General features: G+C 39.9%; 1 long non-coding RNA gene across 2 annotated transcripts in view; it reads left to right on the top strand.

The window, feature by feature from the left end:
* The window catches only part of LOC138990713 (uncharacterized), a 99,890-nt gene that overhangs the window by 7,356 nt on the left and 65,125 nt on the right, over nucleotides 1-27,409 (top strand). The window contains exon 2 of one of the 2 annotated variants that reach the window (XR_011466800.1): nucleotides 17,874-18,039. This is a non-coding gene — a long non-coding RNA (uncharacterized lncRNA). Of the gene's footprint in view, nucleotides 1-17,007; nucleotides 18,040-27,409 lie in introns of those variants that run through there. The other variant, XR_011466799.1, reaches the window with a different exon arrangement.

Below are 27,409 nucleotides of genomic sequence, written 5' to 3' on the forward strand. Positions count from 1 at the left end.
TATCATTACAGTAAGGCGGGGATCCTATTGCCAGGGCAACTGTAACATAAAAAGCAGCAGTGTCGTTGTGATAGAGACTCTTACTCCACTTTGACTGATTCCTACTCTGTCCCTGGGTACCCTCTCATTTGCTGTTAAAAGGATATGGCCATTTTTCTCACTTCATTTCTGCCTTTTCCTCACCTCACTTTGCTTTTCTCTTTGCCAAAGTTCTCATGGCTTCCCCTGAAGTTTGACCTGAACTTCAGACTTTCTACTGAAGTTGCTAATTTAGCTCCTTCCATTCTTCCAACTGAATTTGATGGTATTTCCCCCTCTGTCCAAGAGCCTCACCTTCTGATCAACACACCACTCACCAGTTTCCATGACTGGGTTCTCAGGTCCTGACACCAAGTCTTATGACCTACATTATATTATAACTTGTCCTGAGTAACATCCTCAGCTGGACTGTGAACCAGCTCCATGTGATAAATTCTTCAATAATTCATGGCAGCAGGTTCCTCATCTGTAAAATGAGATGTTCTACTTTGTGAGAATTAAATAAGATAATGTATGTGATGCCTGATGCATATAGGCTTTGTATTAGCTATCTAATGCTGTGTAACTTCATGGCTTAGAGCAGCAATAATTATTATCCTTCACTGTTTCCATTTCTTAGGAATGCAGGGACAGCTTGGCTGGGCTGCTCTGGCTTGGCTGTTCTTGGCTATTCTCATGAAGTTGCAATATGATGCTGGCTGGAACTGCAGTCATGTAAAGGCTTGACTATGGCAGGATAATCCTCTTTGAAGGTGGTTGTCTCACATGGGCCTCTTACCTAGGTGCTGGCTACTGATGGGGAGCATAACTCCCTCTCCATGTGAGTGTCTTCGCAGGGCTACTTGAAAAGCCTATTGTATGGTGGCTGTCATCCCCCAGTCAGAACAATAGGGGTGGAGGGCCATAGGATATATAGTTTTTATGATCTAACCTCTGAAATAGCATCACCTACACCACATTTTTCCAGTAGTCATGTACAGATATGAGAGTTGCACTTTAAAGAAAGCTGAGCACCGAAGAATTGATGCTTTTGAACTGTACTGTTGGAGAAGACTAACTGCAAGGAGATCAAACCAGTCAATCCTAAAGGAAGTTAGTCCTGAATATTCTTTGCAAGGACTGATGCTGAAACTGGAGCTCCAATACTTTGGCCACCTGATGCAAAGAACTGACTCATTGGAAAAGACCCTGATGCTGGGAAAGATTGAAGGCAGGAGGAGAAGGGGACAACAGAGGATGAGATGGCTGGATGGCATCACCAACTTGAGGGACATGAGTTTGAGCAAGCTCTGGGAGTTGGTGATAGACAGGGAAGCCTGGCATACTGCAGTCCATGGGGTGCAAAGAGTCGGACATGACTGAGCAACTGAACTGAACTGATACTGATACAGCACGTTTATTTGTTGAAAACAAGTCACTAAGTCCAGCCCATATTCAAGATGAAGGAATTTAGACTCCACTGTTTGAATGGAAGAGTGCTAGTGAACTTACATATTTTAAATACATGATAGACTTGTAATGAATGTCAACTTCTATTATAATTTTAATTATATGAATATGTTTCTTTTATGGGCTTCTGTGGTGGCTCCATGGTAAAGAATTCCCCTGCACCGCAGGAGATGTGGGTTCAATCCCTGAGTGGGGAAGATTTCCTGGAGGAGGAAATAGCAACCCACTGCAGTGTTCTTGCCTGAGAAATCCCATGGACAGAGAAGCCTGGCAGGATACAGTCCATAGGGCTGCAAAAGAGTCAGACACAGCTTAGCAGCTGAACAATAACAACAACATATTTCAACTACAAATATTTTTATTCATACAAAATATGATCACATGCTACTTTCTCATCCTTGCGAGATCTCCACCCCTGCTCTTCAAAATCTCAACTTTATAGAGAGGTTTTAACAATTTAAAGAGTCTCAATGTCACCGCACTCTCTCAAAACTGCCTCTTTGAAAATGGCTCCCACTGTGGGAAGGACCTGTGGGTGTATATTTCAAGGCCAGAGGAGGGCAAGGAGCCTCATTGTCTGGTCTAGCCCCAGGGTCAACCTTCAGTCATGCCCTCTGGATGTTCCTAAGAAATTGACAGTCTGCGCGTGATCTATACCATTTCTGCTGGGGTTTTGCTGTATCCTATGGCCCCTGGTCACAGGTTGTTCCCTCCGTGATGTGGACTATGACAATAGCCCCTGTGACAAATCGCTCTTTACTGTCTGATTTTCCACTCGGGCCCTCAAAGTCTTGCCAGACTGTGGACTGGACCAAGGCCTCTGGAGTACTTCCCAAGGACCTTGCTTGGAAGATTAGCAGCTTCTTCCCAAGCATTGCTCTCAACTTGCTTAACACTTTGAGAACAGTCCCAGCAGGATGGATCTCCCTCAGATCCCAGGGTAGGTAGGTGCTTCTGCGCATCCAACCCTTCTGCTCCAGACCATGTGGTCCTCACCCACCTGGCATGTACTGTGTATATTACGTATATTTGTGTGCATATGTAAGTGTGTATATGTGTATGTGTATACCTATGTTTATCTGTCTGTGGTTAAAAAAAACATGTTGTTTCTAGATTTACCATAACTACTGATGTGTGTGTGTACCCGCAAAAGTCATAGGTTGAAATCCTAACTGCATATTATATATATATATATATATATATATATATATTTACATGAAAGTGAAAGTTGCTCAGTCGTGTCCATCTCTTTGCAACCCCATGGACTGTAGCCTGCCAGTCTCCTATGTCCATGGAATTTTCTAGGCAAGAATACTGGACTGGGTACACATTCCTTTCTCCAGGTGATCTTCCCAACCCAGGGATTGGACCCAGGTCTCTCACATTGCAGGCGGATTCTTTACCATCTGAGCCACCAGGGAAGCCCATATATACACGTAATGCATATATTATAGTGAAGCTCGGCAGCTGTAGTCCACAGGGTTGCAAAGAGTCAGACAGGACTTAGCGACTGAACAACAACAATGCATGTGTATGTGTGTGTGTTTATATATGCATATATATGTTTATTTATCTGTGGTTAAAAAAAAGCTTTGTTTCTAGGATTCACCTTATAGTTGATGCCTGTGGCCCCTCAAATTCTTCTGTTGAAATCCTAACTGCACATGATATATTTGTGATTTTAAAAGTGTTTCTAGAATTTACCATAACTACTGATGCTTGTGTCCCCCCTAGATTCATATGTTGAAATCCTAATGGGGCTGGTGATGGTTTTAGGTGGGGCCTTTGGGAAGTGATTAGGTCATGATGGCAGGGCCCTCATGAATGGATTAGTTTGTTATACTGCTGCTGCTGCTAAGTCGCTTCAGTCGTGTCCGACTCTGTGCAGCCCCATAGATGGTAGCCCACCAGGCTCTGCCGTCCCTGGGATTCTCCAGGAAAGAACACTGGAGTGGGTTGCCATTTTCTTCTCCAATGCATGAAAGTGAAAAGTGAAGCTCCTGCATCCCTTCCACCAGGGGAGGATGCAGTGAGGTGTCTTTTGAGCATCAGGAGCCAGGCTTTCAACAGATACTGAATCTTCTGGAGCCATAGCATGGACTTCCCAGCCTCTAGAACTGTGACAGATACGTTTTGGCTGTTTAGAAGCCACCCAGTCTATTGTATTCTGTGATAACAGCCTGAAGTGTCTGAAACAACGGGGGTAGAGTTGTACAACTAAACTTTGGTAATTGAGAAGATCAATCTCTTTCCTTTTGGAACAGTCTCCTCAACCTCTTTCACATAAATAAGCCTTGACCTGAAAGCTCAAACTCCCTTCAGGTCTGGTGGTTTCCCTCTTAGGAAGTCTCTGCTTTCTTCCTGGAGAACCCATACCCACTCACCTTGTTTGGATCTGCTCTTCTGCTTGACTCTCTTTACCTACCTACATCTTAGTCTTAGCTTGGCCCTCATCCCTCATCTTGCTTCTTTGTCTTCTGAGTTGTAGTTATCTTTCATTATCCAGCAAAATGGAAGCACAAAAGATGTTTTCCCCTAAAACTATTGGCCACCGTAGTTTGGTCCCAGGTAAATAACAAGGAGGAAACACGGTCCTATCCATCTACAGAAAATTGGATTAAAGATTTACTGAGCATGGGCCTGTCCATCAGAAAGTGTAGTGAAAGTGAAAGTCCCTCAGTCCCACTCTTTGTGACCCCATGAACTATAAGTTCATGGAATTCTCCAGGCCAGAATACTGGAGTGGAGAGCCCTTCCCTTCTCCAGGGGATCTTCCCAACCCAAGGATGTCTCCCACATTGCAGACTGACTCTTTACCAGCTGAGCCACATACTGAGCATGGCCCTGCCCAACAGAACAAGACCCAAGTTACCCCTCTGTCAGTCTTTCCCATCAGGAAGCTTCCATAAGCCTCTTATCCTTCTCCATCAGAGAGCAGACAGACTGAAAACCACAATCACAGAAAACTAACCACTCTGATCACATGGACCACAGCCTTATCTAACTCAGTGAAACTATGAGCCATGCCACATAGGGCCACCCAAGATGGGCAGATCATGGTAGAGAGTTCTGACAAAATATGATCCACTGGAGAAAGGAATGGCAAACCACTTGAGTATTTTTGCCTCGAGAACCCCATGAACAGGATGAAAAGGCAAAAAGATATGATACTAAAAGATGAACTCCCCAGGTCGGTAGGTACCCAATATGTTACTGGAGATCAGTGGAGAAATACCTCCAGAAAGAATGAAGAGATGGTGCCTAAGCAAATACAACACCCAGTTGTGGATGTGACTGGTGATGGAAGTAAAGTCCGATGCTGTAAAGAACAATATTGCATAGGAACCTGGAATGTTAGGTACATGTATCAAGGCAAATTGGAAGTGGTCAAACAGGAGATGGCAAGAATGAACATTGACATTTTAGGAATCAGTGAAGTAAAATGGACTGGAATGGGTGAACTTAGATGACCACCATATCTACTACTGTGGGCAAGAATCCCTTAGAAGAAATGGAGTAGTCATCACAGTCAATGAAAGAGTCCAAAATGCAGTACTTGGATGCAATCTCATAAACAACAGAATGATCTCTGTTCGCTTCCAAGGCAAACCATTCAATATCACAGTAATCCAAGTCTATGCCCTGACCAGTAATGCTGAAGAAACTGAAGTTGAACAGTTCTATGAAAACCTACTAGACCTTCTAGAACTAACACCAAAAAATATGTCCATTTCATTATAGGGGACTGGAATGCAAAAGTAGGAAGTCAAGAAATACCTGGCAAATTTGGCCTTGGAGTACAGAATAAAGCAGGGCAAAGGCTAATAGAGTTTTGCTAAGAGAACGCACTGGTCATAGCAAACACCCTCTTCCAACAACGCAAGAGAAGACTCTACACGTGGACATCACCAGATGGTCAATAACGAAGTCAGACTGATTATATTCTTTGCAGCCAAAGATGGAGAAGCTCTACACAGTCAGCAAAAACAAGACTGGGAGCTACTGTGGCTCAAATCATGAATTCCTTATTGAAAAATTCAGACTTAAATTGAAGAAAGTAGGGAAAACCACTAGACCATTCAGGTATGACCTAAATCAAATCCCTTTCATTTATTCAGTGGAAGTGACAAATAAATTCAAGGGATTAGATCTGATAGAGTGCATGAAGAACTATAGACAGAGGTTACTGACATTGTGCAGGAGGCAGGGATCAAGACCATCCCCAAGGAAAAAAAGTGCAAAAAGGCAAGATGATTGTCTGAGGAGGCCTTACAAATAGCTGAGAAAAGAGGAGAAGCAAAAGGCAAAGGAGAAAAGGAAAGATATACCCATTTGAATGCAGAGTTCCAAAGAATAGCAAGGAGAGATAAGGAAGCCTTCCTCAGTGATCAATGCAAAGAAATAGAGGAAAACAATAGAATGGGGAAGACTAGAGATCTCTTCAAGAAAATTAAAGATACCAAAGGAACATTTCATGCAAAGATGAGCACAATAAAGGACAGAAACGGTATGGACCTAACAGAAGGAGAAGATCTTAAGAAGAGGTGGCAAAAATACACAGAAGAACTGTACAAAAAAGATCTTCATGACCCAGATAACTACAATGGTGTGATCACTCAACTAGAGCCAGACATCCTAGAATTTGAAGTCAAGTGGTTCTTAGGAAGCATCACTGTGAACAAACTAGTGGAGGTGATGGAATTCCAGTTGAGCTGTTTCAAATCCTGAAAGATGATGCTGTGAAAGTGCTGCACTCAATATGCCAGCAACTTTGGAAAACTCAGCAGTGGCCACAGAACTGGAAAAGATCAGTTTTCATTCCAATCCCAAAGAAAGACAATGCCAAAGAATGCTCAAACTACTGCACAATTGCACTCATCTCACACACTAGTAATGCTCAAAATTCTCCAAGTACTTCTGGAAATTTCATGTACTGCTTCAACAGTACGTGAACAGAGAATTTCCAGATGTTCAAACTGAATTTAGAAAAGGCAGAGGAACAAGATATCAAATTGAAAACATCCTCTGGATCATCAAAAAAGCAAGAGCATTCCAGAAAAACATCTACTTCTGCATTATTGACTATGCCAAAGCCTTTGCATGTATGGATCACAACAAACTGTGGAAAATTCTTCAAGAGATGGGAATACCAGACCACCTGACCTGCCTCCTTGAGAGATCTGTATACAGGTCAGGAAGCAATAGTTAGATTTGGACATGGAACAACAGATTGGTTCCAAATTGGGAAAGGAGTACGTTAAGGCTGTATACTGTCATCCTGCTTATTTAACTTAGATGCAGAGTACCTCATGAGAAACACTGGGCTGGATGAAGCACAAGCTGGAATCAAGATTGCTGGGAGAAATAGCAATAATCTCAGATATGCAGATGACACCACCCTTATGGCAGAAAGTGAAGAAGAACCAAAGAGCTTCTCGATGAAAGAGGAGAGTGAAAAATCTGGCTTAAAACTCAGCATTCAAAAAACTCAGATCATGGCATCTGGTCCCATCACTTCATGGCAAATAGATGGGGAAACAGTGGAAACAGTGTCAGACTTTATTTTTTTGGGCTCCAAAATCACTGTAGGTGGTGACTGCAACCATGGAATTAAAAGATGCTTGCTTATTACAAGAAAAGTCATGACCAACTTAGACAACATATTAAAACCAGAGACATTACTTTGCCAACAAAGGTTGGTCTAGTCAAAGCTATGGTTTTTCCAGTAGTCATGTATGGATGTAAGAGTTGGCCTATAAAGAAAGCTGAGCACTGAAGAAGTGATGCTTCTCAACCATGGTGTTGGAGAAGACTCTTGAGAGTCCCTTGGACAGCAAGGAGATCTAACCAGTCCATTCTAAAGGAAATAAGTCCTGGATATTCATTGGAAGAACTGATGCTGAAGCTGAAACTCTAATACTTTGGCCACCTGATGCAAAAAACTGACTCATTGGAAAAGACCCTGATGCTGGGTTGAAGACTGAAGGCCAGAGGAGAAGGGGACAATAGAGGATGAGATGGGTTTATGGCATCACCAACTCAATGGATGTGAGTTTGAGTAAACTATAGGAGTTGATCATGGACAGGGAGGCCTGGCGTGCTACAGTCCATGGGGTTGCAAAGAATCAGACAGGACTGAGTGACTGAATTGAAAACTATTGAGATAAGCTATATTTAGATTTCTAGGCTAGTTGTCAAAGGCTCATTTTTTCCAACAGTGTAACTGATAACTTGCAATATAGAGTTTGGAAAAGTGATGTTACTAAATGAATAACCAAATAAAACAAAATAATATTTATGCATGATTTATGTAACTACCTCCACAATCAGGATACAGAATGGTTATAGTGACCCCAAAACTTCTTTGTGATATCCCTTTAAAACAACACCCCCATCCCTAACCCTGATAAACACTTATCTATTTTTTTTCTTCATCACTGTAACTTTGTCACTTCGAGATTGTTATATAAATGGCATCTTTTGGGGTTTTTGTTTTTGTTTTTTTTTTGAGGTCTATCCATGTGGTTGCCTGTATCAATCGTTTGTTTCTTTTTAATTTTATGTAGTATTTCATTGTGTCAGTATGCTATAGTTTGTTTATCCAACTGCGAGTTGAAGGGCATTTGGGTTGTTTCCAGTTTTGGGCAGTTGAGAATTAGTATTCACATATAGATTTTCCTGTAAACACAAGTTGTTATTTCTCAAGAGGAAATACCCAGGAGTAGACCTACTGACTCAGATGATACATATATGCTTAAATGTATGAGAAACTGCCAAACTGTTTTCCGAAGTGCATGTATCTTTTTCTGTCCTCCTGCAATATGCAAGAGTTTCAGTTGCTCCACATACTCACAAGTGCTTAGTATCATCAGTATTAAAAAAAAAAAAAGTTATTTTAGCCATTGTAATAGGTTTGGAGTGGCATTTTATATTTTAAATTTGCATTTCTCTATTGGCTATTATGTTGAACATCTTTTTCATATGCATATTTGCCACAGCTGTATCTTTAAGGAAGTACCTGTTCTTTTGTCCAGTTTTTTAAATTGTGTTTTTTGTTTTTTTATTGTTGATTTTTTAGAGAGTTCTTTATATCTATATCTACATACCTTCTTGTCAGATATCTAATTTGAAAATACTTTCTTCTAGTTTGTAGCTTGTCTCTTCAATCACTGAATAATGTCTTTTGCAGAGTTTTCAATTTTAATGAAGTTCAGCTTATAATTTTTTAATGAGTCATGCTTTTTGTATCATGTGTAAGAACTCCTGTTCTTCTATGTTCTATGGTTTCTGATGAGAAATCTGTCATTTGAATTGTTCTCCTGTAGGTAAGATATTAGGCATTATTCCTCTCTGGCTGCATTAAAGATTTTTTTGTTTGTTTGTTAAGTTTGATTATGATATGCCTATGTGTGGATTTCTTTGAGTTTCTCCTGTCAGAGTTTTGCTTGATTTCTTGAATCTGTAGGTTTAAGTATTTTGCTAAAGACTTGGGGATTTTTAAAGCCATTATTTCCCCCAGTATTTTTAGCACCATCCTCCTCCTCCTCTAATTTTGGGACTCAAGGGACCTTAATTTTAGGATTTTTGCTTTTTATTTTTGCCTCACAGGTCCCTGTGACTTAGTTAATTTTTATTCAGTCTCCTTTCTCTTTGTTGTTTAGAGTGGATGAGTTCTCTTGATCTATTTTCAGGTTCACTGTTTTCTCTGTCATCTCAGTGTCCATCTAGTGAGTGTGTGTATATATGTGTATATATATATATATATATATATATATATATTTGTTTATTGTACTTTATATTTCTAAAATTTCCATTCCAGTCTTTTTATTTCTCTGCTGAGATTTCCTATTTTTCAAGTCATTTCTAGAATATTTGCTATTGCTTGTTGTGACATTTTAAAAATAGCTGTTTCTTTTTTTTACAGTCTTGGGCTAGAAAATTACAATCAGCGTGTGTGACTTTGCTTAGTTTACTCTAACAAAATAGCATAGACTGGGTGCTTTAAACAACAGAAATTAATTTTCTCAAAGTTCTGGTGCTGGACGTCCAAGGTTAAGGCACTACCAGCAGGTTTGGTGTCTCCCTGCCTTACAGACAGCTGCTTCTTACTGTGTCTCACGTGGTCTTTCTCTGTACATAGGCATCCCTTGTGTCTCTCTGTGTGTCTGAATTTTCTCTTCCTTATAAGGACACCAGAGAAGGCAATGGTACCCCACTCCAGCACTTTTGCCTGGAAAATCCCATGGACGGTGGAGCCTGGTGGACTGCAGTCCATGGGGTCGCTAAGAGTAAGACACGACTGAGTACCTTCACTTTCACTTTTCACTTTCATGCTTTGGAGAAGGAAATGGCAACCCACTCCAGTGTTCTTGCCTGGAGAATCCCAGGGAAGGGGGAGCCTGGTGGTATGTCGTTTATGGGATCGCACAGAGTCGGACACGACTGAAGTGACTTAGCAGCAGCAGCAGCTTAAGGACACCAAGTAGATTGAATTAGAGCCAACCCCAATGGTCTTATTTTAAATTTAATCTCCTTTGTGAAGACTCTGTCTCCAAACAGGGCTTACCAGGTAGCTCAGATGGTAAAAATCTGCCTGCAATGCAGGAGACCTGGGTTCTACCCCTGGGTTGGGGAGAACCCCTGGAGAAGGGCATGACAGCCCACTCCAGTATTCTTTCCTGGGAAATCCCATGGACAGAGGAGCCTGGCAGGCTATATATCCCCAAATATAGTCACATCCAGAGGTACTGGTGGTTGGGACTTCAGTGCATGAGTTTTGGGGGCACGCAATGCAGCTCATAACCCTGTATCATCTTGAGGTCGCTGTCTGTTGATGGTCTTTTCTTAGTGGATGGAGGATTTCCTAGGTCTTCATAAGCTGAGTAATCTTGAATTGTACAATATCCTGCACATTTCATATGTTATATTGGGAGACTTTCGACCTCACTTAAATCCTGTGAAAACATAGATATTCTTGTTTTATCAGGCAAGTGACCTGGTTAGCTTCAGGCTACAAGTTCCAATCTCCCTTTTGTGGTCTGTAGTTCCAGAGTCAGCTCAGATTTTAGACTTTGCAGTTCCAATGCGCCCCCCAGGGGTCAGCCTGCAACTTAAGCAGTGGCCTGCCAGTCTGTTCCCTTCTTAAATTCTTTAAATGCGATTAAGATCACATCCAGGCATGGACAGACAGGGGTGACACTTAGGAGTTCATGAGTAACTTTACAGGGTCACATTTTGGTCTCCTTCCTCTGCCATCTATGGATTCTTATTTCCTGGGTGTCCCCCTTTTGCTCCCTTAGCTAGAAAACTGAAGCTTTTCATTAATCCTGCCCTGCTGCACATATTCATGCCTATATCCACATCCAGGGCCAACTGCTGAGAGAGCAGAGAGAGAGTGAAAATCAAGGGAAGTCACCCCACCTTCTAGAAATTACAGTTCTATCCATCAGAGAAGGACTCCCAACACTGCCCACTCAGTGGGCTCCCAAAGATGCTGATGCTACCCTGGCATTGCTTGGGGTCTGGGGGATGAGAAAACCCAGAAAAGAAATAATAATAATGAGGAAAAATTGCACACTCTTATTTCAGTGTTAGACTTCTCTTTTCACTCCTTGAGGCAGATCCAAGGGCTTCTTCTGGAGTTCTCTGTTCATACTGATTCTAATTTCTGGGTTTCAGGCTACACTGTATTCAGGCTGGTTGATACTGAAGGAAAAAAGAATGAATAAATTGCCACGTGGTAATTTTTGCCTTGGTGGTACTTCAAATTTTCTTTGCCAGTCTTCCCATTACTATTCATTTCTCAGGGTACTCAAGTAGCTGTTTCACACATTCTGTCCAGGTTTTACAGCTGCATTTAGTGGGAGAGGAAGAGTGGATTGTGCTTACTCCATCTTGCCAGGAACCAAAATATACAGAAACAGAATGGTATCAAAGTTGAATAGGAAAAAGATGGAAAAACATCTCTTGAAAGTTAATGTTTAAGGCAAACAGATACCAATTAGGAGAAGATGAAGAAGTGGGTAGAAGTTTAAAGAAAAAAGAGAAATTCTGAAGGAGCCATTCAAAAATCTACAAAAGCTTTTGAAATTGAGAATAGTGGTATTTACTGTTTACTTTTGGGGCTCCTCCGGTGGCTCAGATGATAAATAATCCACCTGCACTGTCCTTCTTGAGAGGGGAAGATTCCCCTGGAGAAGGAAGTGACAACCTACTGCAATATTCTTGCCTGGAGAATACCATGGAGATGAGTCTGGCAGGCTACAGTCCATGGGGTCGCAAAGAGCTAGAAACACCTAGGCGGCTAACACATTCATTTTCACTTTTCATTGTGTAATTTTAGATGAAAATGGATAGTTTCTCTCTCTGGCATATGACTAATGACTATCTTTATGCTTATGAGGAATGATTAATTTTTCAGTTCAGTTCAGTTGCTCAGCCGTGTCCTACTCTTTGTGACCCCATGGACTACAGCACACCAGGCCTCCCTGTTCAAAACCAACTCCTGGAGCTTGCTCAGACTCATGTCCATCAAGTTGGTGATGATATTGAACCATTTCATCTTCTGTCATCCCCTTCTCTTCCTGCCTTCAGTCTTTCTCAGCATCAGGTCTTTTCTAATGAATCAGTTCTTCCCATTAGGTGGCCAAATTATTGGAGTTTCAGTTTCAGCATCAGTCCTTCCAATGAATAGTCAGGACTGATTTCCTTTAGGATTGACCGGTTGGATCTCTTTGCAGCCCAACGGATTCTCAAGAGTCTTCTCCAATACCACAGTTCAAAAGCATCAGTTCTTTGATGCTCAGCTTTCTTTATGGTCCAACTCTCACATCCATACATGACTACTGGAAAAACCATAGCTTTGACTAGATGAACTATTGTTGGCAAAGTAATGATTCTGCTTTTCAACTTGGAGAAGGCAGTGGCACCCCACTCCAGTACTCTTGCCTGGAAAATCCATGGACGGAGGAGCCTGGTAGGCTGCAGTCCATGGGGTTGCTAAGAGTCGGACATGACTGAGCAACTTCACTTTCACTTTTTACTTTCATGCATTGGAGAAGGAAATGGCAACCCACTCCAGTGTTCTTGCCTGGAGAATCCCAGGGACGGGGAAGCCTGGTGGGCTGCTGTCTATGGGGTTGCACAGAGTCAGACACAACTGAAGAGACTTAGCAGCAGCAGCAGCAGCAGCAGCATGTTGGTCATAGATTTTTCTTCCAAGGACCAAACATCTTTTAATTTCAGGGCTGCAGTCACCATCTTCAATGATTTTTGAAGCCCATAAATAAAGTCTCTCACTGTTTCCATTGTTTCCCATCTCTCTGCAAGTGATGGGACCAGATGCCATGAGCTTAGTTTTATGAATGTTGAGATTTAAGCCAGCTTTTTCACTCCTTTTTCACTTTCATCAAGAGGCTCTTTACTTCCTCTGACTTTCTGCCATTAGAGTGGTATCATCTGCATATCTGAGGTTATTGATATTTCTCCTGCCTATCTTGATTACAGCTTGTGCTTCATCCAGCCCTGCATTTCATAAGATGTACTCTGCATATAAGTTAAATAAGCAGGGTGACAATATGCAGCCTTGACATACTCCTTTCCCAATTTGGAACCAGTCCATTGTTCCATGTCAGGTCTAATTGTTGCTTCTTCACCTGCATACAGATTTATCAGGAGACAGGTCAGGTTGTTTGGTATTCCTACCTCTTGAAGTATTTTCCAGTTTGTTGTGATCCACACATGCAAAGCCCTTGACATAGTCAATAAAGTGGAAGTAGATGTTTTTCTGGAATTCTCCTGCTTTTGCTATGATCCAGTGGATGTTGGCAATTTGATCTCTGATTCCTCTGCCTTTTCTAAACCCAGCTTGAAATCTGCAAGTTCTCAGTTCACGTACTGTTGAAGTGTGGTTTGAAGAATTTTGAGCATTGCTTTGCTACTGTGTGAGATGAGTGCACTTCTTCCATAGTTTGAACATTTTTTGGTATTGTCTTTCTTTGGGATTGGAATAAAAACTGACCTTTTCCCAGTCCTGTGGCCATTCTGAGTTTTCCAAATTGCTGGCGTATTGAGTGCAGCACTTTCACAGCATCACCTTTTAGGATTTGAAATAGCTCAACTGGAATTCCATCACCTCCACTAGCTTTGTTCATAGTAATGCTTCCTAAGGCCCACTTGACTTTGCATTCCAGAATGTCTGGATCTAGGAGAGTGATCATGCCATCGTGGTTTTCTGGGTCATTAAGACCTTTTTATACAATTTTTTCCTGTGTATTCTTGCCACCTCTTCTTAATATCTTCTCCTTCTTTTAGGTCCATACCATTTCTGCCCTTTATTGTGCCCATCTTTGCATGAAATGTTCCTTGGTATCTCTAATTTTCTTGAAGAGATCTCTAGTCTTTCCCATTCTATTGTTTTCCTTTATTTCTTTGCATTGATCACTGAGGAAGGCTTTCTTATCTCTCCTTGCTATAGCTTTCCTTTTCTCCTTTGCCTTTCATTTCTCTTCTTTTCTCAGCTATTTGTAAGACCTCCTCAGACAAACATTTTGCCTTTTTGCATTTCTTTTTCTTGAGGATGATCTTGATCACTGCCTCCTGTACAATGTCATGAACCTCTGTCTGTAGTTCTTCAGGTACTCTGTCTTTTGGATCTAATGTCTTGAATCTATTTGTCACTTCCACTGTATAATTCTAAGGGATTTGATTTAGGTCATACCTGAATAGTCTAGTGGTTTTCCCTATTTTCTTCAATTTAAGTCTGAATTTTTCAATAAGGAGTTCGTGATCTGAGCCACAGTCAGCCCCCGGTCTTATTTTTGCTGACTCTATACAGCTTCTCCATCTTTGGGTGAAAAAAATATATATAATCAATCTGATTTCAGTATTGAGCATTTGGTGATGTCCCTGCATAGAGTTGTCTCTTGTGTTGTTGGAAGAGGGTGTTTACCAGTGCTTTCTCTTGGCAAAACTCTATTAGCCTTTGCCCTGCTTCATTTTGAACTCCAAGGCCAAACTTGCCTGTTACTCCAGGTATCTCTTCACTTCCTATTTTGCATTCCAGTCCCCTATGATGAAATGGACATCTTTTTTCGGTGTTAGTTCTAGAAGATCTTACAGGTTATCATAGAACTGTTCAACTTCATCTTCTTTGGCATTAGTGGTTGGAGTATAGACTTGGATTACTGTGATATTGAATGGTTTGCCTTGGAAAAGATTCATTGAAAAAGACCCTGATTTTGGGAAAGATTGAAGGCAGGAGGAGAAAGGGACAACAGCGGATAAGATGGTTGGATGGCATCACCGACTCGATGAACATGAGTTTGAGCAAGCTCCAGAAGTTGGGGATGGACAGGGAAGCCTGGCGTGCTGCAGTCCATGGGGTTACAAATAGTCAGACACGACTGAACTGAAATAAACTTGCCTTGGAAACAAACAGAGATAATTCTGTCATTTTTGAGATTGCACCCAAGTACTGCATTTTGGACTCTTTTTTGACTATAAGGGCTACTCCATTTCGTCTAAGAGATTCTAACCCACAGTAGTAGATATAATGGTCATCTGAATTAAATTTGCCCATTTCAGTCCATTTTAGTTCGCTGATTCCTTAAATGCTGATATTCAATCTTGCCATCTCCTGTTTAACCACTTCCAATTTTATTTTGATTCATGGATCTAACATTCCAGGTTCCTATGCAATATTCTTCTTTACAGCATCGGACTTTACTTCCATCACCAGTCACATCCACAACTGGGCATTTTTTTCGCTTTGGATCGTCTCTTCACTCTTTCTGGAGTTATTTATCCACTCTTCCAGTAGCATATTGGGCACCTACCGACCTGGGGAGTTTATCTTTCAGTCGAAAGAAGCAAGCTGTGAGTGCTTGAGTCTCTTTAATGGGAAGAATAGAGGTCTGGGAAAAAACATAAATTGTGTTATTCCTTGGTGACCATGTGGTGTCACTGTTGGCATGAGACAGCTTAGTGCAGTCATTTCCAATATAGGGTGTGTACATTCTAGGGATGTGCAAGGTTGTCCCTTAAGGTGCCTGAAGAAAACGTTTTGTTGTTGTTTAGGCGCTGTCATGTCTGACTCTCTGTGACCCTGTGCACTGTAGGCTGCCAGGCTCCTCTGTTCGTGGGATTTCCCAGGCAAGAACGCTGGAGTGGGTTACCGTTTTCTTCTCCAGGGGCTCTTGCCCACAAGGGATTGAAGTAGTGTCTCCTGCATTGGCACACGGATTATTTTTACCACTGAGGCACCAGGTTTTAGAACTCCAATTTCTATTTAGTTTTTAATCTTGAGAAAATAGAAATACACCAAACTTTGCTAGTATTGAATATATGATCGATACTGGCTCTGTCACTCAGTCACGAGAGTGGGTGATTCTGTGTCAATGGTTTGCAAGGAAAGTGTGAGCTCTGTGACTCAGAGTTATTGATGGCCTCCTTATTCTGAACATACAGTGATATGTTCTAGTTTACATGTTCTTGGTCAAATGGATTTATACACTGCATTACTGATTATGATAAATGAACACTCTTAAAATGTGCAAGTGACTTAAAATATTTTCTGCAAAGAATCTACTGGTCAAGATGACCCTAACAATTTAGGTCAATACTAACAACAATGAAACAATGGAAGAAAAGCATAGCCCCTCTGGGTTTGAACTCTTTCTTGGATATATTGTGAGCTAAAAGCAATAGCTATTGGTGCTGTGTTATCTAGCACCAATTTTTTTGGACAAAATATGCCCACTTAACCAATCTTTTTGAAATAAAAGTGACATTTTTGACAATAAATGAGAAAATAATGGCTTAAAAAAAAAAAAAAACAAGAAACCTCATGCTTTGGAGAAAGTATTTTGAAAGCATATATAAAAAAAATTTCCATCACTATGGGGCTTTTGTTCCTGATTAAGACTGATTCATTTTACCTGTAAAACTCTCATATTTCAATGTTAATAATGCTTTGAAAATGCATTTTCTAATTTCCTAAAAAACTGTCCAAATGAATACTTCAGGTAGGCTTTAAGGTCATCTGTAGAAAATATAAATACTAAATACCTTTTTTAATTTGTAAAAAAAGAGATTAACATTATAGAAGATGGAAATTCATTGATCAAATATAAGACTTATATGAAAGTGAAAGTTGCCCAATCGTGTCCAACTCTTTGTGACCCCATGGACTATACAGTCCATGGAATTCTCCAGGCCAAAATACTGGAGTGGGTAGCCTTTTCCTTCTCCAGGGCATCTTCCCAACCCAGGGATCAAACCCAGGTCTCCCACATTGCAGGTAAATTCTTTACCAGCTGAGTCACAAGAGAAGCCCAAGAATACTGGAGTGGGTAGCCTATCCCTTCTCCAGGGGATCTTCCTGACCATGGAATCGAACTGGGGTCTCCTGCATTGCAAGCAGATTCTTTACGAACTGAGCTATCAGAGAAGCCCCAAGACTTGTATATGGATATACTTTTCCATAAGGACCTGTGTTTCTTTGTGATGTATATTTTTCAATTAGACAGCTATTAAAAACCAAAAGAGATTTAGAACCAAGCCATCAAACCACTGTTTCACAAAGTTTTATACCCAGGCTTTAAAAAGCAGTGGTACATGTTCAATTATACTTTCTTGCTAAAGTTTTAGGTAAGACAGGAAAGTTTATATCATTAATCAGTACACTAAAATAAAATTTATTTAGCTCATATTTCTCATTTTCTTTAAAGTTTATTTTTGTATATTTTCTTATAGACACAATCACAGTTAATTTTGGTGTTTTATGCACTTTCTTGTGTACCAGGTACTGTTACAAATGCTCTACTTCTATTAATTAGCTTAACTCTCACAGCACCTAATATATATATACTATTGTCCCCATTTAAAGAATTAGGAAGCTGAAGAACAGATAGGATAAGAAACTGGCATAGGAACAACTAGCTAATATGTGACAGACTCATGATTTATTAGTATAGTAATGCATATATTGAATTTATACATGAACTATTACATTTTAAGACCAACAAACAGACCAATAGACGTATAGGATTAAAATTTAGAGACTATTTGTTTAATGTTAATAGGCATGGTGGTGACAAAAGACTGTGTTCACAGGAAATTCAATCCAACATCATTATGGTATATTTAGCATTTATAAAACATATGCACGGTCTTATTTAATTCCCATAGCTTCCCTTGTGGATCAACTGATAAAGAATCTGCCTGCAGTGCGGGAGACCTGGTTGCGACACCTGGGTTGGGAAGATCTCCTGGAGAAGGGAAAAGCTTCCCACTCCAGTATTCTGACCTGGAGAATTCCATGGACTGTTTAGTCCACGGGTCGCAAAGAGTCAGACATGACTGAGTGACTTTCACTTCACTTTCAGCCTTTGAACACACTTGTGTTGATCTCAAGAGCACAAGCATATAAAATAATGTTTAATGGAGTCTGATGGACCTGGGTGTGAAGTTGAGCATTACCACTTAATCATATCTGTGACTGAAGATATTTCCTGTCTTCTTTGGATTTCATTTTGTTAATCTTCAAAGTGGGTAAGTCAATATATATCTTGGTGGGTTACTGTACAATTAAACGACACATTATAATTTAACACAGGGTAGTGGTCAAGAGTGTGGATTGAGCATCTGAACTGCCTGGGTTTGAATTCTAGCTCTTCCCACTATTACTAGCAACTTTCTTTGTTAAGTTGTATGTTTTCTCTCTACCTTAGTTTCCTTGCCTGGAAAAATGGGCTAATAATCCTGCCTCAGTTCAGTACAGTTCAGTTGCTCAGTAGTGTCCGACTTTGCGACCCCATGAATCGCAGCACACCAGGACTCCCTGTCCATCACCAACTCCCGGAGTTTACCTAAACCCATGACGATCGAGTCGGTGATGCCATCCAGCCATCTCATCCTCTGTTGTCCCCTACTCCTCCTGCCCTCAACCCTTCCCAGCATCAGGGTCTTTTCCAATGAGTCAACTCTTTGCCTGAGGTGGCCAAAGTATTGGAGTTTCAGCTTCAACATCAGTCCTTCCAATGAACACCCAGGACTGGTCTCCTTTAGAATGGACTGGATGGATCTTCTTGCAGTCCAAGGGACTCTCAAGCATCTTCTCCAACACCACAGTTCAAAAGCATCAATTCTTCAGCACTCAGCTTTCTTCACAATCCAACTCTCACATCCATACATGACCACAGGAAAAACCATAGCCTTGACTAGACAGAACTTTGTTGGCAAAGTAACATCTCTGCTTTTCAATATGCTATCTAGGTTGGTCATAACTTTCCTTCCAAGGAGTAAGCGTCTTTTAATTTCATGGCTGCAATCACCATCTGCAGTGATTTTGGAGCCCCCAGTAATAAAGTCAGCCACTGTTTCCCCATCTATTTCCCATGAAGTGGTGGGACCAGATGCCATGATCTTAGTTTTCTTAATGTTGAGCTTTAAGCCAACTATTTCGGTCTCCTCTTTCACTTTCATCAAGAAGCTTTTTAGTTCCTCTTCACTTTCTGCCATAAGGGTGGTATCGTCTGCATATGTGAGGTTATTGATATTTCTCCCAGGAATCTTGATTCCAGCTTGTGCTTCTTCCAGCCCAGCATTTCTCATGATATACTCTGCATATAAGTTAAATAAGCAGGGTGACAATATACAGCCTTGATGTACTCCTTTTCCTATTTGGAACGAGTTTGTTGTTCCATGTCCAGTTCTAACTGTTGCTTCCTGACCTGCATACTGGTTTCTCAAGAGACAGGTCAGGGGGTCTGGTATTCCCATCTCTTTCAGAATTTTCCACAGTTGATTGTGATCCACACAGTCAAAGGCTTTGGCATAGTCAATAAAGTAGAAATAGATGTTTTTCTGGAACTCTCTTGCTTTTTTGATGATCCAGTGGATGTTGGCAATTTGATCTCTGGTTCCTCTGCCTTTTCTAAAACCAGCTTGAACATCTGGAAGTTCCCGGTTCACATATTGCTGAAGCCTGGCTTGGAGAATTTTGAGCATTACTTTACTAGCCTGTGAGATGAGTGTAATTGTGCGGTAGTTTGACCATTGTTTGGCATTGCCTTTCTTTGGGATTGGAATGAAAACTGACCTTTTCCAGTCCTGTGGCCACTGCTGAGTTGTTCAAATTTGCTAGCATATTGAGTGCAACACTTTCACAGCATCATCTTTCAGGATTTGAAATAGCTCAACCGGAATGCCATCACCTCCACTAGTTTTGTTTGTAGTGATGCTTTCTAAGGCCCACTTGACTTCACCTTCCAGGATATCTGGCTCTAGGTCAGTGATCACACCATCATGATTATCTGGGTCGTGAAGGTCTTTTTTGGACAGTTCTACTGTGTATTCTTGGCACCTCTTCTTAATATCTTCTGCTTCTGTTTGGCCATTTCTGTCCTTTATCGAGCCCATCTTTGCATGAAATGTTCCCTTGGTATCTCTAAGTTTCTTGAAGAGATCTCTAGTCTTTCCCATTCTGTTGTTTTCCTCTATTTCTATGCGTTGATAACTGAGGAAGGCTTTCTTATCTCTCCTTGCTATTCTTTGGAACTCTGCATTCAAATGGAAATATCTTTCCTTTTCTCCTTTACTTTTCACTTCTCTTCTTTGCACAGCTATTTAAGGCCTCCCCAGACAGCCATTTTGCTTTTCTGCATTTCTTTTCCATGGGGATGGTCTTAATCCCTGTCTCCTGTACAATGTCATGAACCTCTGTCCATAGTTCATCAGGCACTCTATCAGATCTAGTCCCTTAAATCTTATTTCTCACTTCTATATGATCCTGTATAATCATAAGGGATTTGATTTAGGTCATACCTGAATGGTCTAGTAGTTTTCCCTAGTTTCTTTAATTTAATTCTGAATTTGGCAATAAGGAGTTTATGAGCTGAGCCGCAGTCAGCTCCCGGTCTTGTTTTTGCTGACTGTATAGAGCTTCTCCATCTTTGGCTGCAAAGAATATAATCAATCTGATTTTGGTGTTGACCATCTGGTGATGTCCATGTGTAGAGTCTTCTCTTATGTTGTTGGAAGAAGGTGTTTGTTATGACCAGTGCGTTCTCTTGGCAAAACTCTATTAGCCTTTGCCCTGCTTCATTCCGTATTCCAAGGCCAAATTTGCCTGTTACCCCAGGTGTTTCTTGACTTCCTACTTTTGCATTCCAGTCCCCTATAATGAAAAGGACATCTTTTTTGGGTGTTAGTTCTAAAAGGTCTTGTAGGTCTTCACAGGTCTTCACAACTTCAGCTTCTTCAGCATTACTGGTTGGGGCATAGAGTTAGATTGCTGTGATATTGAATGGTTTGCCTTGGAAATGAACAGAGAACATTCTGTCGTTTTTGAGATTGCATCCAAGTACTGCATTTCAGACTCTTTTGTTGACCATGATGGCTACTCCATTTCTTCTAAGGGATTCCTGCCCACGGTAGTAGACATAATGGCATAAGAACCTGGAATGTGAGGTCCATGAATCAAGGCAAATTGGAAGTGGTCAAACAGGAGATGGCAAGAGTGAACGAAAACATTCTAGGAATCAGCGAACCAAGATGGACTGGAATGGGTGAATAATCCTGCCTACAGAACTTTTATTGGACTCATTTATGTAGTGTGTTTAGGATCAAGCACGTAAGAAAAAGCTCAACAAATGGTCGGTATTATTAGTAAATAGAAAGTGATTAACATATTGTGTATTCAGTAAATAGCAACTATTGGTTGTCATACACACCGCACATGAGTCATGATTATATAATTAAGAAGTATCCTGGTCTCTTACTTCTGGTTTTACATGCATAGAATATTGCCTTCTGAGTAATACAGGCAAAAATGTGTTCCTGGGGAGAGAGCACTTAGTCTTGAGCTCATCAGAAAGGCAGCATTGGGATCTGAATGGGATTTAGAGAGTTAGAAAACATGGAGAAGATAATGATATAAAAGCCAAGAGATAGGAAAAAAAATCATGTTTGTGGAAGAAAAGATATAGTGTTTTGGATGAAGCATAGCTGCATTAAGGGATTAACAGGATTGAGGGCTTAACTGGTAGTCCAGTGGTTAAGAGTCTGAGCTTCCTATTGAAAGGGTGTGTGTATGATCACTGGTCAGGGAACTAAGATCCCACATGCTGTGTGGCACTGCCAAAAAACAAAATCAAAGCACCCACATAAACAACAAGAGCAACACAAAAGGTTAACAGGGATGAATTTGGGTAGAATTAGAACAGGAAAAAATAGAAGGAGTGAGGAGGCAAAAGAGAAGTTTGTTGTGCTCACCTAGGCCCGAGTGGTAAGGGTCAGAATGAGAGAAACGAGGGAAGGACAAAGGGAGTTCAGATGCAAGATAGCCTTCAAAAGAGAAGTCAGCAGGGCTTGGACACATTAAATGACACATGAGCAAATGGAAGAAGACAGACTGACACCAGTATTTTCATTTAAGTTAGTGTGGCATGTATGATAACTTTGAGAAATAGGAAAGTAATATTTAGAAGGGCAATGATAGGTTTGACATTTTTATGTTGAATTTGAATTAATAGAGAAACATTTTTAAGTAAAAATGTCCAGGGGCATTTGGAAATCTTTGATTGCTTTGGCCCAAAGATAGAGTTGAAAGTCATCTGCATGGAGGACAGAACTGAAGGAGGTCTTTATTATCCAGAGATATATAGTAAAAAGATCATTTAAATAGTTTCATACAGAGCACCACTGTATATCAGGAAATAGTGGAAAAATTTTAAAGGAAAAAAGTGATTACAGTTACTTGTATCTTACATTTAAAACAATTTGTATTCCAATTCCAACTGGCCACTAATCCTTAGAATGAACAAAGAATTAATTTCTTGTTGTCACTGTTTCCATATAGCCAGTGAATCTGTGCACTAGTCTCTGAAAATCTACACTCCATCTTACTTTCTAAAAAACTGTATAAATGCAGACTTATTTTCTAGTCTTTTTGTCATCACCTGGTGTTTTTATTTAAAGAAATCATTGGTATATTGATTTGAGATTTGTTGGTCTTTTATGCACAATCTCACACATAGTGAAAAAGTCAGTCTTGGACTCTTCAACATGGATAAAACTTTAAAGACTTTTGGTAACTTATCTGAATGCAAGATCCTTTTAGATTTTTATCATTGTTTCCCTTGAGCTATCTTGATATTTTTAAAAATTGTGGTGAAAGACACATAATATAAATGTCTTAATACCATCTCAGTCATTTTCAAGGGTGCAGTTCAGTAGTGTTAAGTGCATTCACATCGTTGTGCAAACCATACCCAGGAAGTTTCAGTCTTGCAAAACTCAAACTCCATAACCCTTAAACAACAGCTCTCCATGTCTCCTTGCCCTTAGCACCTAGAAACTACCATTGTGACATTTTCTTTTCTTTCTTTTTTCCCCTTCACTTTTGACCATACTACAAGACATGTGGGGTCTTAGTTCCCTGAGCAGGGTTGAGCCTGGGCTCTCTGTGGTGTACGTGCAGAGTCGTAACCACTGAACTGCTAGGGACGTCCCCACTGTATGATATTTTCTGTTCTCGGAGTCTGAGTACCTAGATACTTGCTGTAAGTGTAATCAGTCACACAGTATTTGTCTTTTTGTTACTGGATTATTTTAGTATAATGTCTTTTAGGTTTATGCAGGTTATAGCACATGTCAGAATTTTCTTTTCTATGGCTGAATACTATTCTTTTGTATGCATGCATCACGTTTTGTTTATCCATTCATATAATCAGTGGACATTTGAGTTGCATCACATTTTGTTTATCCAGTCATCTATCAGTGGACAAATATCTCTTCATGACCATGCTTTCAAGTCTTCTGAGAGTATACTCAAATGTAATTGGTGAACCAATCAGCAATTTAATTTTTAATATTTTGAGGAACTGCAATGCTCTTCCATTGTGACTGCACTATTTTTCATCCTATTAATAGTCCAAAAGGCACCTCCCTGGTGGTCTAGTGGTTAAGAATCTGCCTGCCAATTCAGGGGACAAGGGTTCGATCCCTGGTCTGGGAAGATTGCACCTACTGCAGGGCAAGTAAGCCCATGCCCAGAAACAAAGACTCAGTGCAGTAAATAAATAAAAAATAAAAAAACAGTGCCCAAGGGTTCCAGCTTTTTACATCCTTGTCAATGGTTGTTCCCTTTTTATATTTCTTTTTATAATAGCCACTTCAATGGGTATGAGCTGGATATCTGTGGTTTTGATTTGCATTTCCCTAATGACTAGAGATGTTGTCATCTTTTCATATGCTTTTGGCCATTCATTTATCTTATTTGAGAAATGTTTTTTCTGTTCTTTGCTCATTTTTGATCAGGTTGTTTTTGTTTCTGTTGTTTGAATCTTACAGTTTTCTGTATATTCTGGATTTTAACTCATTGTCAGATACATTGTTTGCAAATTTTCCTTCCATTCCATGGTTGTCTTTTCATTCTATTGATTATGTCCTTGATGGACAAAAGTTTTACATTTTGGTGTAGTTCAGTTTATTTCTTTTAACTTTGTTTGTCTATGCTTTTGGTGTCATATCTTACAGAGTTCAGACCATGCTACACTAAAATATGGCACCTTGGCATTTTAAGTTGAAGGAATTTGAGAAAACAGCAGTAGCAGGAATGTTACTTTGACCCTCTGCTCACCCTTCACCTCTGAAGTAGGTCATAATACTCTTTAAGTGAGAAGTGCTTTCTCTATAGATGGCAAAGGTGCATCCTCATCTCCAAAGACAAAAGAATGCCAGAAAGACTCCAAATAGGCTGTTTCCCTCAGTATACTACATTTACCTCTGCTCTTTGCCATATTATATTTCTCCATGACTATCTACTCTTCATCAAATCTAGTGTAAAAATTTTCAGGTTTCACTGTTTCTTTCAGATCTTGATTTTCTTGTAAAGGCTCCCATGTTAAGACTTATATTAAATACATTTATAATTTTCTCCTATGTTTTGTCTTATTTAATTTTCAAAGCCAGCCAGGGATTACTAAGAAGGTGGAAAAAAAAAAAAAAATTCACCCAAATTTCTAAGAAATTACAGTGAAATATGTCCTGAAGCTTTTCTTCTGTATTTTAAGACTTTTATAGATTTAGGTTTTGCATTTAGATCTTTGATCCATTTTCAGTTAATTTTTTATATATTGTAAGGTAAGGGAACAACTTGTTCTTTTGCATGTGGATATCTAGTTTTCCCACAACCCTTTGTTGAAAATGCTGTCTTTTTTTCTCACTGAATGGTCTTGGCTTCCTTATCAGGAATCATTTGCCTATGATTGTGAGGGTTTATTTCTGGGCTCTCTATTCTATTCCATTGTTCTGCCTGCATTTATGAAAATACTACACTTTTGATTACAGTGTGAAAGCGTGATAATCACTCAGTTGTGTCCGACTTTTTGCTGCCCATAGACTGTAGCCCTCCAGGCTCCTCTGTCCATGGGATTTCCCAGGCAAGAATACTGGAGTGGGCAGCCATTCCGTTCTCTAGGGGATCTTGTAGACCAAGGGATTGAACCATGGTCTCCTGCATTTCAGGCATGTTCTTTACTGTCTGAGCCACCATGGAAGCTTTGCAAGAAGCTTGAAATCAGAAAGTGTGACACCTTTAACCTTGTTCTTTTTCAAGATTGTTTGGCTATTCAAGCTCTCCAGGTTTACTGTTATGACACAGTTACAAAGAGGACAAAATCTGTAAAACATTTGTGAAGGTTCATCAGTTTTTTCTAAGAATCTTTCTTAATTTTTTGATACTGAAATCAGTGTGAAGTCTTTGAAGTATCTGTCGTGTCATCATCCCTGTAAATTTATCTTCATTTGTTCACGGAAGTAACTCTTCCATATGAGTGCCTTTCTAAGTGTCTGAACTGTGCTTTGCTATCATGAAATCCTGCATCTTTTACAAGATGTACAATTCTTTTCTGAAATGGATTTGCTCTTATATTTCGTGGTGCTAATAGATGTATGCATGTGCTAAGCAGTGTATGCTGCCTCAGTTGTCTCAGTACATTAGCAGATCTGTGTGTTAAGTGGGGAGGGATCTTAAAAGTAGACTAATTGTTATAAATTGTCAGTTGTGTAGTGAATCTTTTTTACAGAATTAACCTTTGTGAGTTTGGGGTTTCTGATGGTAAGTACTCAAATAAAGATAAGTTGTCATTGTTGAGGCTATGAGAATGGATATGTTCTTGAGAATAAAGTGCTTTGAGAGAGCTGGAAAGAAAACCAAAGTGCTCAGAAGTCCACTGGCTTTTAGAGAGTTGAGGGCAAAAACATTGAGCATTCATTCCTGGGGAATGAGTTCTCAAGGAATTATGAAAAGAATTTGACTAATTAAATAAAAACTGGTATTAAATAAAGAATTTCAGATTAGTTTCTCAGGAAGAATGATTACCAAGGAAAGAGAAATATGGGATGTGGTGTAATTCTGTAAGAAAGAAAGAGGAAAAAAGGATGATAGATGGAAAAGGACCTTGGGTTTCAATTTCTTTTAGAATAAAATGGAGGTAAGAGATGTGTCTCCCATTGGGCTCCCATCATCACACATGTTATTTTAACACACAGATTTTTGCAGAGAGACAATTAGAGACCATACAAAGCTTTTCAGTTTTGAATTTATATTGAACACTACTGTCTCTCCATGTTTCCTGTCCCGTGAACTACTCCTGCAGGGCTTTTATCACAGCTGGCATCCACCCACCTTGACGTTAGTTAGTAACAGCTGAGAGTATTTCCCCTCGGAACTACCTGCAATTTAATGAGGGATCCTTGACATTTAGTAGAACCATATACAAAACAAAAGTTATAAATATATATGGAGGCATTTCAAGCATATGTATAAAGTCATATTGTTTTATTCATTCTCTACTTGTTTCTATTGAGGGTGTTTATTGAGTTTTGTGTTCATCACAGTATTAGACTGAGAACACGAAAATTAACCAGTCCTTAAGAAGTTTGCTATCTAAGTTCTCAACCAGGAGGCATAATAGTTTGTTCTCCATGTTTGAACATATCTGGGGACAGTTTGGTTTGTTCCAGTGACTTGGGGACGTTACTGGTATTTAGTGGGCAGAAACACTCTAAAAAGATTTGCATAGAGCAGAATCATCCAGCCCTAAGCAATGGTGTCTCCATTGATAAACAAATGCTAGAAAAAGTATAATACTCGTAGCAATGATTTATTATACTGCACTGTCTTAAGCTTACCTTACCTGCCTTGTTTAATTTAACTTCACCTTGACATTTTGGGCTTCCCTTATGGCTCAGCTGGTAAAGATTCCGCCTGCAATGCGGGAGACCTGGGTTCAGTCCCTGGGTTGGGAAAATCCCCTGGAGAAGGGAATGGCAACCCACTCCAGTATTCTGGCCTAGAGTGTTCCATGGACACGACTCAGTTGGACACAACTGAGCGACTTTCACTTTCACACTTTCACTTTCACTTGACACTTCAGAGTAAATACTATCTTCACTTTTTTTTGAATAGCTGAAAGGATAAACAAGTCTTTCATGGTTATGCTGCTAATTAGATGGTAGAATCAGTTAAACAATGTTCTAGATTAGACCCCAGGACCTATAATTTTAATGACAATTAAATAATTTATTTTTTAATTTTAGTAATTTTTAAGTAATAAATATTTATTACTTGAATAATAATTTAATAACAATTTAATAACAATTTTAATAACTGGCACATAGAGCTTCTTAAGGTAGAGGTAAAACAGAACATGGATATCTGCATGCATGAGAATGCAGAACATGCGTGAGCAAACCCAGAGGGCACAGACTATGATTCATTCATCTCTCTTCCTTCTGCCTAGTGCAAGGACTGCCAAAATTCCTCTCCTCTACCCGTCATTTTATTTAGTTCAATAGTCTGTAAAAATGATCCACATCAAAAAAATTTTAAAAACGCCACACATCAGGGTCCCTC

This window comes from Bos mutus, chromosome 14, assembly GCF_027580195.1.
Source record: "Bos mutus isolate GX-2022 chromosome 14, NWIPB_WYAK_1.1, whole genome shotgun sequence".
NCBI lineage: Eukaryota > Metazoa > Chordata > Mammalia > Artiodactyla > Bovidae > Bos > Bos mutus.